The 16,604-nt window shown below is 41.6% G+C and overlaps 2 pseudogenes across 2 annotated transcripts in view; both read right to left on the bottom strand.

The window, feature by feature from the left end:
• LOC147579585 (immunoglobulin heavy variable 3-74 pseudogene) overlaps positions 1-16,604 on the bottom strand; it is a 60,873-nt pseudogene that overhangs the window by 23,032 nt on the left and 21,237 nt on the right. The window lies entirely within an intron of this gene.
• On the bottom strand, positions 4,433-6,845 carry LOC147579587 (immunoglobulin heavy variable 3-23 pseudogene; annotated as a pseudogene). Its single transcript, XR_015251780.1, has 3 exons — positions 6,714-6,845; positions 6,159-6,612; positions 4,433-4,578 (listed from the first exon to the last, which is right to left on the bottom strand). The product of XR_015251780.1 is annotated as an immunoglobulin heavy variable 3-23 pseudogene (transcript).

Raw genomic sequence — 16,604 nt, 5'->3', positions numbered from 1 at the left:
GCTTGTAGAGTTGGACTTTCTGGTGGTGTTCTCTGGTGTTTCTAATCTTTGTTATTTTGGTATTTATTTATTTATTTATTTATTTATTTATTTATTTATATAGATATATTTTCATCTTTTCTCCTCTCAGAGAGTCGCCCTTAAAATTTCCTGAAGAGCTGGTTTAGTGCTCACAATCTCCTTTAACTTTTGTTTGTATGGGGATCTTTTTATCTCTCCTTCTATTTTGAATGACAGCCTTGCTGGATACAGAATTCTTGGCTGCATATTTTTCTGCTTCAGCACATTGAATATATCCTACCAGTCCGTCCTTTCTGGCCTGCCAACTTTCTGTGGATAGGTCTGCTGCAAACCTGATCTGTCTTCCCTTGACAGTTAGGGACTTTGTTTCCCTGTTGGTTTTATGATTCTCTTTGCCTGAGTACTTTGTCAATTTGACTATGATGTGCCTTGTTGATGGTCAGTTTTTGTTGAATCTAATTGGAGTCCTCTGTGCTTCCTGGATTTTGATGTCTGTGTCTTTGCCCAAGTTAGGAAATTTTTCCGCTGTGATTTCCTCACCTAACCCTTCCACCCGTATGTCTCTATTCCACTTCTGGGACCCCTATGATTCTTATGTTTTTCCTTTTTAATGAGTCACTGATTTCTCTAATTCTTTTTTTTTTTTTCAACGTTTATTTATTTTTGGGACAGAGAGAGACAGAGCATGAACGGGCGAGGGGCAGAGAGAGAGGGAGACACAGAATCGGAAACAGGCTCCAGGCTCCGAGCCATCAGCCCAGAGCCCGACGCGGGGCTCGAACTCACGGACCGTGAGATCGTGACCTGGTTGAAGTCGGACGCTTAACCGACTGCGCCACCCAGGCGCCCCTGATTTCTCTAATTCTTAAGTCTTGCTCTTTTGCCTTAATTTCCCTCTTGTTTTTCTTCTTCATTATTCTCTATAAGTTTGTCCTCTATAATGCTGATTGTCTGTTCTGCCTCATCCATCCGTGCCATCCATCCATCTGTGATTGCAGCTCAGTTATAGCATTTTAAATTTCATTCTCGCTATTTTTTACTTCTTATATCTCTGTAGAAAGGGATTCTAATCTATTTTTTACTCCAGCTAGTATTCTTATTATTTTGATTCTAAATTATGGTTCTGACATCTTGCTTGTATCTGTGTTGGTTAAATCCCTGGCCGTTGTTTGTTTGTGATCTTTCTTTTGGGGTGAATTCCTTCGTTTTGTCATTTTGAAGGGAGAAAAGGAATTATTGAGGTCGCAAAATTGAAAAAAAAGATAAAATTACAAAAATATTAAAATTAAAAATTAAACACACACACACACACAAATCGAATAGATGATGCTAGATCCTAGGTGTGTTTTGGTTTGGGTGTTGAAAGTGTTTTGACAGATATGAGAAAAAAAGGGAGGGGAGAAAAAAAAGGACATCATGTGATAATTTGAAAAAATGAATACACTGAAGTATACTAAAATGAGATGATGGGAGTAAAATAGAGTTTGAAAAAAATTTACACAAAATTAAAAAAACATAGTAGAAAAAAGGAAAGAAAAATATTTTTAATAAAAATTAAAAATAAATGTGATTTTTTCTTTTTTTTGTATTCAATAAAAAAGAAAGGAAATTAAAAAGAGAAAAAAAGATTAAAAAAAGGAGGAAAAGGAAATCGTTTGAAAATTCAAAAAAGTGAATATATGGTAGTAGACTAAAACAAAATGATGATAGTAAAATAGAACTTGAAAAAATTTACAAAAAGCATACAATATAGTAGGAAATTTGAATAAAAAATATTTTTAAAGAAATTGAAAGTAAAATGAAGTTTTTCTCTTTCTGCGTTCAAGAAAAACTACAGGAACGAAGAAGAGAAAAAAATAAAAAGGAAATTGTTTTGAAATTTGAAAAGGGGAATACACTGAAGTAGACTAAAATAAAATCATGGAAGTAAAATACACTTTGAAAAAAATTACACAAATGTAAAATATATAGAAATAAAATAAAAGAAAAATATTTTTAATAAAAACCGTTAATAAAAATGAATTTTTTCTCTTTCTGCATTCAAGAAAAAGAAAAATAAAGAAAGAAAATTGACTAGATGAACCTGCTAACAGATTGGAGTAGGACTGAAATTACTTTGTTATACCCTAGATGTAGCGCTTTATAGTCCATAAACTAAGCTGGCAGTGAGGCTTATGTTCCTGAAGAGCCCAGTTGGCCCAGTTGGGAGGGGCTCAGTGTAATGGCTCCACTCTCCACTAGATGGCGCTTCTAGCCTCCTGGGGTGGATTGTTGCTGTGCTTGTAGGTGCCTATGCTCCTGCACGGGAGAGGTGAAAATGGTGCCACCCAGCTACCCAGTCTGTTCTCCCGGATCAGCAATCGCACACCCTTCCTCTGTCTTCAGCTGTCTTCCACTCCCCACTCCTTCACATTCCATGTCCAGGTCCAAGGCTGCACCTCTCTCCCAAGTTTGTCTCAGATGTGGCGGTTTCCCTGGCCCCTTACTTCCAAAGGACTGTGGATTGACCTGTTCTGCCCCTCTGTGGGAGGATCTCATGGAGCAATGGCCGAATGAGCAGTGGCCAAATATTGGCTGCATGCAGGAATGTTTGCTGTACCTTGCTGCTGCCAGTGCCCTGAGACTGTGGCCAGGTGCCAGCCTCCCCAAGAAAAAGTTCGTGAGAGAGTGTAGCAGCAGCGTTTCAGGGAATATGGAAAATCACAACACACGTCTGGCACCAGGCTTCACCCTAAACGACCTTGTTCCAGCACCAGCAAATGTGGCCATTTTCTGGGGTCTTCTGGGACCAGGTGGCTTTCACAGTGTCTACAGAATTTCCTACCAACAGTGGAACCACTTTTCCCTGTGTGGCTCAAGAACCTCGTGAACCCCACTCTGTTCCTGGGAATTCACCTTTCCCAGCAGAACACCACCAGGTATGGAGCTGCAGAGTTGCAGCCTTTGTGCTCCCCTTGTTTACAGTCTTAATGGAATTTAAATCCTCTCCTTTCTCCTTTCTCCCTTTTTAGTTTAGTCCCTGTGGATGTTTCCAATTTTCCACTTTCTCTCCAGCTGCTTTTGGGGAGGGGTGCTTTTCCCATATTCTCACCCACTTCCCATCTCTGTCCTCTCTCCGCCTGCAAAAGCACCTCCCTTGCCGTGGTTTCTTGCTCCCCAAGGCCACCTCTTCATGCCACGTATTTGCTGAATTCTGTGGTTGAGGTTGTGCAGATTGTTGTGTTAATCCTCAATCAGTTTTCTAGGTGTGTAGGATGGTTTAATGTTGGTCTGGCTGTATTTCATTGATGCGAGACACACAAAATCTTCCATGCTGTTCCGCCATCTTGTCTCGTCCCCCAGTGACTGCCTAATTTTCATTTGAGCATTTGAGGATATCATGCCACTCCCTTCTTGCCTGCAGTTTTCTGTGGACAGTTCTGCCATAATCTTTTTTTATCTTCCTATATTCTTTAGTGAACTCTTCTGTCTTCATGCTTACAGGATTTTTTTTATTTGTGTATTTTGTGAACTTTACTATCTTATGTCTCAGAGTTGGCCTGATTTTTTTTTTTTTTTATTTTAATGGGAGTTCTCTGTGACTCATAGATGTGGACGTCTGATTCCTTCACCATTTAGTAGAAATTTTGCATTATAATGCACTCAGATAAAAGTTCTCCCTTTTTTTCTTCCTCTTTTCTTCTGGGACTCCATTGAAAACAATTTTATTACACTTTATGGAGTTGCTGATTCCCTAAGTATACGTTTGTGATGCAATATGTTAATTTTCCTCTTCTTTCCTGCTTCATTTCTCACATAATTTTATCTTCTATGTCACTTACTCATTCATCTGATTCTTTCTGCCTTGAGTTCATTATATCCAATCATTTTCACAGATTAGTTACAACATTTTAAAAATTTCAGCCTGTGTTTTAGGTCTTTTCTATCTGTAGTCAGGGTATCCTCATGTCTTCTAGGCTTTCCGCATGTACAGCTAGTATCCTTATGATAGTTTTTAAAAGTTATGTTTCCTTATGATAGGTTTTAAATTCTGTTTGAGGCACATTATTTATATGTGTTTTAATTTTATCCCTGGGAATGTCCTTTTATCATTTTCTCTTTTAGAATGAATTCCTCCATCATGGTGTATGTCTATGACTCCACTTTCTTAAGTGTTTTAGGAAAATCCTGTTATGTTTTCTGCTTCTAGAGTAGTGTCTTTATTGAGAAGTGTTACATACTGTTGAGGACCTGAAATTTCTGGGAGCATTTCTTGCATGTGCCATGTGCACTGTGCTGTCATGTATTGTCTGCTCTGTCCCTCAGGTCAGTCCTCTGCAGAGTTTCTCCTTGCCTCCAGTGGGGAGTTTTTCAACTTTGTCCACAGTGTTGAGTTTTAACTAGGTGAGTTTGGTGTGCTTAATAAAAGAGGCTAATTCATATCTCCCCTATAGGTGAAGCTATGCCTCACTATATGGTCAGTAGACTTGGTGCCTGTGCGGGTATATGGTGGTGTTTGGAAAGAGGTGCGCAATGCTGGTCTTGGTTCCAGGCACTCTTTCCCTAGTAAGGAAGCACCTAAGGAAGGCAAGGGGGGTATAGCTTGGTGTCAGTGTCTCAGTTTCTACTGGGAGGTGCTGAGCTGCTCACTGAATTCTGTCCATGCTGATTGGTGGGAGGAAATATTGGCATTATCTCCCTCTCTAGTTCCTGGAGTTGGAGTTCCCAGCCTCCCCTGTTCAGGAAGCCTTCACACAAAGAGAACAATCTGTACTTGTGGGTCCCAGGCTTCCTTCAGAACCCTGCCTTCACCTTGTCTGTATCCAAAGCATTGCCCCACCTGGCAGCTCAGGCCTCTTATGTTTTATATCAGGAGCTCTAGCTGGGTTTGAATACACCATTTTTTATGAACTCAATATGACAGGGACCTCACTGATCCTCTGGGAGAGAGTCTCACTATGCTTTGGCTAGAGCTAGTTGTCCCAGAAGGTCAGTTGCATGAACACTAGCACTTGGAGTTCATGGTGAAGAACAACAAGAAGGCAGCGTCCATTTAGCTGCTCTCAGCAGAGGCTCCTATGCTAATAACCAGGGCAGTGCAATGGTGCCTGTCAGCTCTCCTGCCCCATGAGAGGTAATGCCCCACCTCCCAAATGCACTCCAAGAAGGTAACTGTCACCGCCGATGTTACCCAGGGATCCTCAAACTGCAGCACTCCCTATGGGCCTCAGGGATTCTTCCCCCAGGAGCACTTCTATGCCCACCAGGCCCCACTCCAGTGATGGCATGGACTTCTAAATCTTCAGTCTTTGAGTTCTGCATTTAAAGGAGGTTGACTTCTCATGATTAACTTTATGTGTCATCTTGACTGCATCATAGGTGCCCAGTCTCCCCACTGTTTCTGTGGATATCTGTGATGTGTTCCGGAAGAGACTGGAATTTCTATCCATGGTTTCTGTCTGCCTGGGCATCACCCATTCCATTAAGGTTCTGAGTAGAATCCGATGCAGAGGGAGGAAGAATTCCACTTTTACTTCCCATGTGCTTGTTTCAACTGGAACAGTGGTCTCCTCCGACCCTTGTTCTGAGAGTTACATCATCAGCTCTCCACGTTCTGAGACTAGACAGTAGTTCAGAATTACACCGCTGGTTTTCCTATGTCTCCAGCATGTGAGAGTGGAACGTGGGGCTTATCAATGTATTTAGTCATGTAAACCAATGTGCTTTGGGCTCTGTGCCTCGGGAGAATCCTGACTAATACACTGAGATGAATTATCTCTTCTTAAGAGGAATCGAATAAAGCTGTAGCTCATTTAAAGTGCTGAGAAGCAAGAGCCAGGAGGGAAGTGTCATGTTGTTTGATTGGGACAAGGGCTGGGTGAGGATAAGGAGGAGCTGTGGGATCCTGTGGTCCTGGCTGCACAGGGAGTGCATCTGGGACTCCTCTAATGGTCAGCTGTTGTGCCTCAGGAAATTCTTAATTCATTCATATTGAAGGACGAGTAAGCAAGTGCAAATAACTGTGTCTTTTGTCCATGCTAGTGTAGTTTTCCTATTAGAGCAAAGTTTCTAAGTCAAGGAATGAACAGGAAAGTACAGAATCCTGTGTCCAGAGAGGCCCACTGGAGAAACTGCTGTGTGGAGAGGAAGTCCCATACCCTGACAGGAAACCTGCCTGTAACCTCCATCTGCACCTGCTCCTGGGAACACAAACCAGAGTTGTGCATAGTGTGTGCCCCCTGGTGGTGCTGATCCCCTCCTGCAGGGAGGTTTGTGTGTGGGCTCCCAGTTAGGTCCCCTCACCGTGTCTCTTGCACAGTAATATGTGGCCGTGTCCTCGGTCTTCAGGCTGTTCATCTGCAGATACAGCGTGTTCTTGGCGTTGTCTCTGGAGATGGTGAATCGGCCCTTCACTGAGTCTGTGTAGTATGTGCCACTTCCATCATCATAAATATATGCGACCCACTGCAGCCCCTTCCCTGGAGCCTGGCGGACCCAGCTCATATCATAGCTACTGAAGGTGAATCCAGAGGCTACACAGGTGAGTCTCAGGGACCCCCCAGGCTTCACCAGGTCTCCCCGACTCCACCAGCTGCACGTCACACTGGACACCTGCAGACACAAGACATGTTGGTCAGGAAACTGTCACACATCCACTGGTTCTCACTCATATCCACTCACATACTCAGTGTCTCCCGTTCACCATGAATTACCTTTCAAAAGAGCAACCAGGAGAACCCAGCCCAGCACAAACTCCATGGTGAGGTTTCTGTGTTCTGTGCTGATCACAGAATGGGAACACCTGGTACTCCTGGGGCTGGGGCTCCTCTCCCAGCTGCAGGGTTGGTGCTAGGCTGGTTTTATCATCACAGAGAGGGCCCTATTTGCATGTTCTCTGACATATATATCAAACTCCACACTTAGATTTGATTCTTTAAAAGCGAACGACCATTAGGGATACACTTCTATATTAGTTTGTGTGGATGGTGCTGTGACAATATGAAGAATTCTAATATGTGAGCACAGTTATATTTGCAGGCCCTTGTGCATTTTTACAGGTCTTTAATCAACATAGGTCATTTTCAGAATGCATTTTTTTACATCCTTTTTGATGCTGAATTCCAATACTTTATTGTGTGCCATTTTCACTTGTATAATTTTGTTATTTGTGTTGCATGTATTTCCATGCTGGTGTGTAGAATCACAGGTGGTTTATTTATTTATTTATTTATTTATTTATTTATTTATTTATTTATTTATTTTCGTTCATTTTGCATCCTGCACTTTTCCTCATTTTAAAAAACTGGTTCTAATATTTTTTGTGGTATCTCTAGGGGTTGTTATCTTTAAGATCATGCCATCTGCAAAGAAGTAATTTTCCTTCCTCCTTACTGATTTAAATGCATTTTATTTCTTTTTATTTCCAAAGTTTGTGGGTACTTCTTCCAGTTGTAGGAGAAGAATGCCTTTCCCTTCTTTTCTTCTGGGCTTTCATCCTGTCTAAGGATTCAATTGAAATAAGACTGGTCTAAATGGGGGAATAAATTTCATTTTGCAAGTGCCTGGGCTTCCTAATAATATGACACCCAGACAATCAACAAAGCAGGTGGCACTTGTGACTTTCAGACAACAAAACTTTGGATTTGGCAAGAGTCAAGGCAAAGGTGTGGTTTTTGGGTATTTAATTAGTCAACAAATAACTAGGTTTGTTTGCACAACCTTCTTGTCCCTGAGTTCCTTATTCTGTTGCTAAGGATGGTTCTCCCCTCCTGGTACAGGGAAGGGAGTTTCCCAAGGGAGATTTATATCCTGCTGTCAAGGGACAAAGGAGGGTCTGAGTGTCCTTGGACTGGCTGTTTCTCCCGTGACTTTCATCCAAATAAGGACTGTGACACGATGATATGGTGTGAGGCAGCATAGTTATTCTTCACGTTATCATGTGGAATACCTCTGTTGGGGATGACCATCATTGCCCGGCTCCTGATATGGCAGGAATGGTTTTAGTATTTTACTGTTCAATATGCTGTCAGGTGTGGGCTTTCATAGTGGCCATGATCATGTGGAGGTAATTTCCTTCTCCTTTTTAATTGAGTTACTTTAAATGATGAACATGTGCTTTTGTTCATGAAAAAACTGTCTAATGATTTTATGAATAAGTTAAGGATGGCTCTGATTCAATAATTCCATCTGGTAATGGAGGACATCACGTTTTTGCATTTGTGTATGTTGAAGGATACTTGCATCCCAGGGATGCATCACACTGGATTATCATGTATGATCCTTTCAGTGTGCTGTTGAATTCAGTAGGCTCGGATTTCATCAAGGAATTTTGCATGTATGTGTATGTGAGACACTGGCCTGTAGTTTCCCTTCTTGTGGTGTGTTTCTCTGGCTTTGTTGTGAGAGTAAAGGTGTCCTCATAAAGTACATTTGGGAGTGGTCTTTTTCATCAGTGATTTGTAATAGTTTGAGAAGTGTTGGCATTAATTATTCTTTAAATATTGTAGAATTTTAATAACACGTTGTTTGTTTTGGAGGGTGAAAGTTTTATATTTAGGATATCTTCTTACTAATTTTTGTTTTGTTCCTCTTGTATTTTGCATGAAAGAGTCTTGGTGGATTATATAATGCTAGAAAATGTGTAATTTGTTCTTGGTGATCTAATTGTTGACCTATAAATATCTAAGTTTTTCATTTATAATCCTTTTCATGTTTTTAGTTATGTCTCCTTTTTCAATTCTGATTGCATTTGTTTGAGTCTTACCTATTTCCATAGGCTAACTTCGTGTTTTAAATTTCACTTGTCTTTCCAAATTCAAATTTTAATGAAGTTGATTTGTTTTCTGTATTTGTGATAGTCTATATCTTTTCTCTGCTTTATCTTTTTTTTTCAACGTTTATTTATTTTTGGGACAGAGAGAGACAGAGCATGAACGGGGGAGGGGCAGAGAGAGAGGGAGACACAGAATCAGAAACAGGCTCCAGGCTCTGAGCCATCAGCCCAGAGCCCGACGCGGGGCTCGAACTCACGGACCGTGAGATCATGACCTGGCTGAAGTCGGACGCTTAACTGATTGCGCCACTCAGGCGCCCCTCTGCTTTATCTTTTTATGTTAATTTTATGTTTATGTTTTTATCTCAATGAAAATACCAGTGACTTTTTTTAAAGGAATCTGAAAAATATACTAATTCATAGGGAACCACATAACACATGGAGGTAACAAAAACAATCACGAAGACAAGAGAACCTGGAGACATCACACTTCTTCCTTTTAAATATATTGCAGAGGTACATTAACTACAACAGTGTACTGCTGGTATGAAATGAGACATATAGACCAGTGGAGCTCATTACGGAGCCCAGAAGTAGAATTGTGCAGATGCACTCCGCAAATCCTCCATGAGATTTACAACAATGCATAGTGTGTAAACGATAGTGTCTCTTAAACATGGTGTTGACAAGGGGAGCCTGGGTGGCTCAGTCAGTTAAGCATCCAACTTCCAGTCACATGCTGATGTCAAGGTTTGTGGGTTTGAGCCCCACATCAGGCTCTCTGGTGACAGTTCAGAGCCTGGATTTCTGCCTCTATCTCTGTGACTCTCCTGCTCATGATCTGTCTCTCTCCCTCAAAAATAAAAGAAACATTAAAAAATGGTATTGATATATAAATGCTAAATAATGACATTTGGCAATAATTTGCATCATACATATACATCGACACAAAAACAATCTCAAAATGGATTAAAGATTAAGCAGAACTCCTGACCCAAAATGCCTTTGAAGAAAACACACAGGACAAATATCATGATATTTGCTTGACAATGATTTATTTGATACAAAAACAAAATCACAAAGAACCAAGGCAGACAAGGGGGACTACATCAAACTAGAAAGGGGGCAAAGAATATAGTAGCAGAGTGAGAAGGCAGTCTATGAATGGGAGACATTACATTAAAAATATTGAAAAGGAGTTAATATCCAAAATACAGGAGGGACTCCTTAATGTCAATAGCAAAAATCACAATTATAATCATAATAAACACATCACCTGATTAAAATTTGGGTCAACCACGTAAATGTCTATTTCTCTATTAAGTTTGAACAAATGTCCAGTTAGCATATGACTTGATGTTCATCATCACTAATCAGCAGAGAATTCCACCCCCAATCCACTGAGATATCACCTCACAATTGATAGCAAGGTTATTATAAAATAAGGCAAACACAACGAGAACATCTCAAGTGTTGCTGAGGATGTGGAGAACAGGCAATTCTAGAATTCACTTGATGGGAGTGCAACATAGTGTAGCTACTATGGAAAACTATAGTGAAAATAACTCACCAAACCGAGTTCTTAATCTGCTCCAGTACAGTTGGATTCATGTCCAGCTGAGTGTGAGGAAGGTCTGGTCCTCATGTTCTGGGGAGAGGCAGGTGCAGAGACAGGTGGATCCAGTGGAAGATTCCTAAACTAGTTAAGTAGAATGGACCCCTGGCTGACTGTTTTGTAAGACTTGACTCAGTGTGCCTCCCCACTCGTTGTCTGGCTTCCTGAACTGGATGGAGAACAAAAGGAATGAAGTGTAGAAACTACTCTTTTCGCTCACAGGAATGTATACATACTGAGAAGCCTTGAGAGAAAGTCGTGGAGTTGATGAAGACGCTGTGGGGTTTTGACAACCACAAGGGTCTTTCCTCATGGTCTCTCTTCATGGGCATCAAAGAAACCTTAAGGAAAATAAAAGGAGAGAGGAGCTGCTCAAATATATTAAATTTAGATCACTTGAATGAGTCAGTCTCCTCTGTTTGAAAATCACTTATATATATTTTAAATGGTGGCCCGTGTACTTGTGAAGTCTGTATATGAGTTGATTTATCCCCAAGCTTGGTCTCTGTCAAGGTCGGCACTACTATATGACTGTTCACTCTAAATGTTAGAAGACATCTGTGTTTGTAAATGGTTAAGGAAACAGTGTGTACTGATTACTGGTCAGGATGAAGTTTGCAGGGCATGATGAGAAAGATGCTTCACAGAAAAACTGACCCTGAAACACTACTGGTTCTGGATATGAATTCTGAGATCCTGGGTGGCCCTTGTAGTCCTGAGTGGCAACTGGTGACCTGAGCACCCCATGGAGATCTGACTGCTCCATCCATACTTGAGCGACCCTGGTGTCCTCAGATCACCCTGGTAACCTGGGTGCACAGGAAATCTCAGTAGCCCTTGGTGTCTTGAATGTCCCCTGGTGACTTTTAGGTATCCTAAGGGCAAGTTGCAACTTCTGGGCCTGTGGTAAGCTCTCAGAAGTCCCTTTGTTGTTTTTGAGCCAGCTTTGTGGTTAGGCCTATCCTGTCCTGTTCACCCTTGGAGGTGGCTCTGGTTGTGTGGCTGATAATCCTGGGGGAACCTCCAAGGGTGAGGCCAGCACCTGCTTTATCCTTCCTCCCCCATCTTCATAACTGCCTACCAGATGGACATATGGCTCTTGTGGTCTGAGCTTCATCTAGTAAATGGTGTACAATATATGATAGTATCTGAATCATCCACTGCATCCACTCCGCTGGGGTCAGTGGATCCAATTTCACCAGAAATTACTGGTTGAGATGGAGAATCCCAAGATGCTGCCAGTGAGGTGCAGGGTGTGCAAGGCACTCACCAGTTGGGCACAGCCCCTGCAGCTGCACCTGGGACAGGACCCCTGGGGACAAGGAGACTCAGCCTGGGCCAGTCACCAGCAGTCACAATCATCCCACATCTGACATCTGAAACCCTCACCTTTGGGACCTCTCAACAGGCACAGAAAAGGCCCTAGAGTCTCTTCTGTTTCTCAAATACAGCTCTGCCTTTCCCAGAGACCTCAGCCCTGTCTGAGGAGAGAGCTGTGGGCTCCAACTCCCTGAGAGTGGAGTTTACCCTAGATCTTGAGAAGTTTGCCTGTGTGGGAGGGAGCATGTCCTTATAAGTGGACAAAAATTGAGTCAGGCTCCCCGGTCCTTCCAGGTCCACCTGTGGGCATCTCTTTGTGAATCCACAGGCTTATTGGTCCTCTTTAAAGACAGCACTATGGTCTATGAATTGTGTTGGAGGCAGTTCAAGAGATGGCCTCACCTTTCTGATCAAATAATGAATAATTGAGTGGATCACAATTCACTATACTCTATCTGTCCAAAAGATATTTAAAGGGATCTACATTTTCTCCAGAAAACTTTCCAAATCAAGTCTTTAAATACATTCAGTTTTAAGTCATTACACACATAACTGCATAGGAAAAATCTATATTTATGTCCAGTCTGGTGTAAATATAACAAGTAAAGGACACTGGTTCCCAGGATCATATTTCTTTTAGTTTCCACACTGATGTATTAACCTCACCTGACAACTACCTGCAAAGAATGGCACACCTGGAGACGTCTGATCTTGATGGTTCTCTGCTGATGGGGTTTGCTTCCTCAGTCATCTGCAAAGCTTGGAAGCAGTGCCGACATCTTTAAGTGCATAGACACCAAGACATGGACACCTTCTGTCACCTGCAGATATGATTCCCATGCATGGCTGGTGTCTCCATCTCCTGAGAAATCCACATACAACACAAGGGGCTGTTAACTCAGGGAGGAGGCACAGATGTCACAGAAAAGTGGGGGACTCTTCACTGATATGGCACAGCTACCATCAGTATCTGAGGTAAGAAGTTAATGGCACTAAAACAACCACATTAATGAAAATGGATTGGCTGACCTGGACATCATTGGAATCTAAAACTCTGGAGCCTAAAGAAATTGTAGAAAATGTGTTCGTAGTCCTGAAGGCATGTGCCAAGAGGATAAATGTTGAGTTAGCTGAATAGATTTCAAATAGAGATCAGAGGGATATATAGTAGATAGATGATGAGTGGATAGGTGATAGATGATAGAGGGTAGATAGATGATAGATAATAGATAATTTTATGTTATATTAAAGTCATTATAGAGGATTCATATCATTATGAAAGTATTTGAATTAAATTCCCCACTATTGACAATAATTTTAAAAAATCATATTTTAATATGGAAAAGAATATTTCGACACCAACTTTAGATATATAGAATAAATAATTATGACTTCAATATTTTCTGAATAACTACAGCTTCCACATAGGTTAGCACATGCCTCCTTGTAGATTCCTCCTCACTCCAGGGCTTGGGCTTCCACTCCCATTTGTTCCCAGGGTCTCCCTTCCCAGGATGTCCTGAGCTCTGGGATGTTCAGGGACAAGACCTCTGTCCTGGATCTGGACCATCGTCCCTCTGGCCTAACATTTACAGCTCCTTCCAGGCCCTTGCTCAACCACCAGGCTTCTGCCCACCAGGCTCCATCCCTGCATCCACCACCTGCCAGACTCCTTCTGGTCTCTTCCATTCATTTCCTGTGGATTTAACAACAATTTGTTAGGTTGGAAGGTCTCCTCATAATAATTCACATTGAGGAAAAAGCTGCATACGTAAAACTTGACAGATTCTCTCCACCATTGCCTTGAGTTCATTCCCATCATGTTATTATTTTGCACCCCATCTCAGCCCCTTGACCCCACAGTCTTGCATTAGAAACTGTCACTTTCATGAACTGAACTAAATCTGTCCCCCGTACACAACTGGTCCATCCTATCTATCCACTCTATACGGTCATCAGACAACCACCCAGCTAAGAAGGAACACAATACAGAGTGTGAAGGCATAAGTATTTATAGAAATAATTCTAGAAAATTTTATCTGATAATCAAGGTAATGAGATATTTACAGAAGTAACTTAAATATGGTAAATGACCATATTTATTATAAGATTCTATGAGTTTAGATGAACATAATCAAGTTACAGGACAACTCAGTAACCACAGGTCAAAGAAATGCATCATTCTCAGGTCTATCCAAAGCACTGGATAGACCTGCACAACAGGTTGTCCTGTTGTTGTCCTGTCCTGCACAACAATTAGTTTCCTGTCTCACCTCTCTCTCAGGTCCTCAAGGGTTCTCTCTGTCAAAAATAAATAAACATTATAAAAATAAAGATATACATACAGATCAGTGGGATTTAATCAAGAACCAGAAATTAGCCCCTTACTCTATGGTCAACTGAATTCTGACAAGGGCAGACAATGTGACATGGAGGAAACAATGGTCTTTTCAACCAAGGGTGCTAGACAGCTGGATATCTATGTGCAGTGGAATGAGATTGGGTCCATACCTCATACCACATACAAACATCAACTGAAAGTGGATCAACAGTTTAAATATAAGAAGTAAAATTATAAACTCTAGAAGAAAGAAATTGAGATAAATCTTCATGACCATTGGGGTTAGCTATGCTCTTAGAGTTGACACCAAAGCACAAACAAGGAAAGAAAAAATAGATAATTTGAGTTTTTGTCAACATTAGAAACCTTTGTACATCAGAAGATGCTACACCAAGTGTGAAAAGACAATGCATATAATGGAAGAAAATATTTGCACAGTGCACAGACAATGCATATAATGGAAGAAAATATTTGTCTGGTAAGAGTCTGTTATACAGAATATATACAGAGTTTCCACAACTCATCAACAAAAAGACAACCCAATTTTTAATATGGACAAAGGACTTGGATATACCTTTCCCCAGTGAGATCATACAAATTGTGAATAGCACAAGATGTTAAATATCATTTCTCCTTATGGAAATGAAGATTTAAACCATAGTAGATACAATTGTACATGCAAAAAATTGCTATAATCAATACAACTACAAAATAACAAATGGTAGTTAAGTTCTTGAGAAATTGGAATCCTTCAACCTTGCTTGTGTAAAGTGGTGGAGACTATATGTAAAATAGTTTGGCATTTCCTTCAAAATATAAAAGCATAGAATTAACATCTGGCTCAAAAATTCTACTCCTAGATGTATATACACCCCTAAAGGATTGAAAAAAAATAGTTGTTAAAAATGGCATGTGCACAAACATACATAACAGCACTGTTCACAATAGTCAATTGGTAGAAAGAATGAAAATGGCTATCGGTGAGTGAATGGATTAACAAAAAAAACAATATTATTCTGTAATAAGGGAATAAAGTAAAATGGTGCATCTGTAGAGAATAGTATAGTGGTTCTTCAGAAAATGAACACAGAACTCCACCTGTGCACATATACACCCTGAAATTGAAAGCAAGGCACATATTCATGTTCCTGTACTCATAGCAGCTTCTTCACAACAGCCAAAAGATGAAAGCATCCCAAGTGATTATTGACAGATGAGTAAATAAACAAAAGGTGGTCTATACACAATGGAATATGGCTCAGCCTTCCAAAGGACAGGAATTCTGACACCCACTACAAGATGGATTGAACCTTGCCATTATTACGCTGAGTGAACTATGCCAGTGACAGAAGGAAAAATGCCATATGGTTCCACTTATGTGAGGTGTCCAGAGAAGTCAAACTCAGGGTCACCAAATATAATGTGGCTGTAGGGGCCAAGAGGTAAAGGGACTGGGGAGTTAGAGCTTAATAGCTACAGAGTTTCCCTTGGGGAACTTGACAACTTTATGGAGATGGATGTACAACAGTGTGTATGCAGTAAATACCAGACAACTGTGTGCTTAAAGTGACTTACGTGGTAAATGTTATGTACATTTAATCAGAATGTAAAAATGAAGGACTGATACACGTCACAACATGGGTGAATGCAGAAAACATCCTGAGTGACAGAAGCCATCCAGAAACGGCCACTCAGGAACCATCTTGCTCTTTTTTTTTTTTTTTAACGTTTATTATTTATTGTTGAAAAAGAGAGACGGAGAAAGGTCATGATAGGGGGAGGGTTAGGAATCTGAAGCAATCTGTAGGCTCTGAGTTGTTAGCACACAGCCAGAAGCAGGTGCTCGAACCCATCAACTTCGAGATCATGACCTGTGGGGCCCCCAGGCGCCCCAGGAACCACCTTGCTCTTTAAATCCCCCCAGGTTACACAGATAGGGGAAAGTCTCAGGAGCACTCCCCCAAAAGAAACCAGATCAGAATGGGAAAAGACATTTCACAGTGGGGCAGGTGGGGACACTTGAAGTGGGCCCGTGGTCTGGGTTCTAATGTGGAAACACAGGGATTTCCTCATTTGGGGTTCTGTGGTGGTTTCTCGGGAGTGCGTCCTCGTTTGGGTTAAAACGCACCAAAGTATCTCATGTGAAGTGGCAAACGCGGCAAAGAAACGAGGGTCCAGGTAAAGCGTATTTGCGCTGCTGTGACACGTTTACTGCACGTCTGAAGTCACAGAGTAAGGTACTCCTCCAAATAACCGTGTCAGCCCCACATGACAGAAGCAAGAGAGGGGTCAAACGCTGTGACGTAGGCCCACGCCCAGACCCAGCTCACCCAGGCGGAGAGGCCACGGGCCCTGCAGGAGGCAGCACGTGAGCCAGAGGCACGTGGGAGGGTTCAATTGGTGGCCACGTGTCTTGGGTGCAGCGGCAGCAGTGGGATTTGGAATTCCGATGGTCCACAAGACGCCACTAATAAGCTGTTAGAACTGCGAAAAGCAATGAAGGGACATCTCACCGAAGTGGACCCGGGAGGCGGGGAGGGGAGGCTGCAAGGCGG

The sequence above is a fragment of the Puma concolor genome, chromosome B3 (assembly GCF_028749965.1).
Source record: "Puma concolor isolate L17-30 chromosome B3, mPumCon1.1.hap2, whole genome shotgun sequence".
Taxonomy (NCBI): domain Eukaryota; kingdom Metazoa; phylum Chordata; class Mammalia; order Carnivora; family Felidae; genus Puma; species Puma concolor.
Note: the sequence above shows the minus strand (reverse complement) of the source record. Positions and strands in the feature narration are given on the sequence as shown.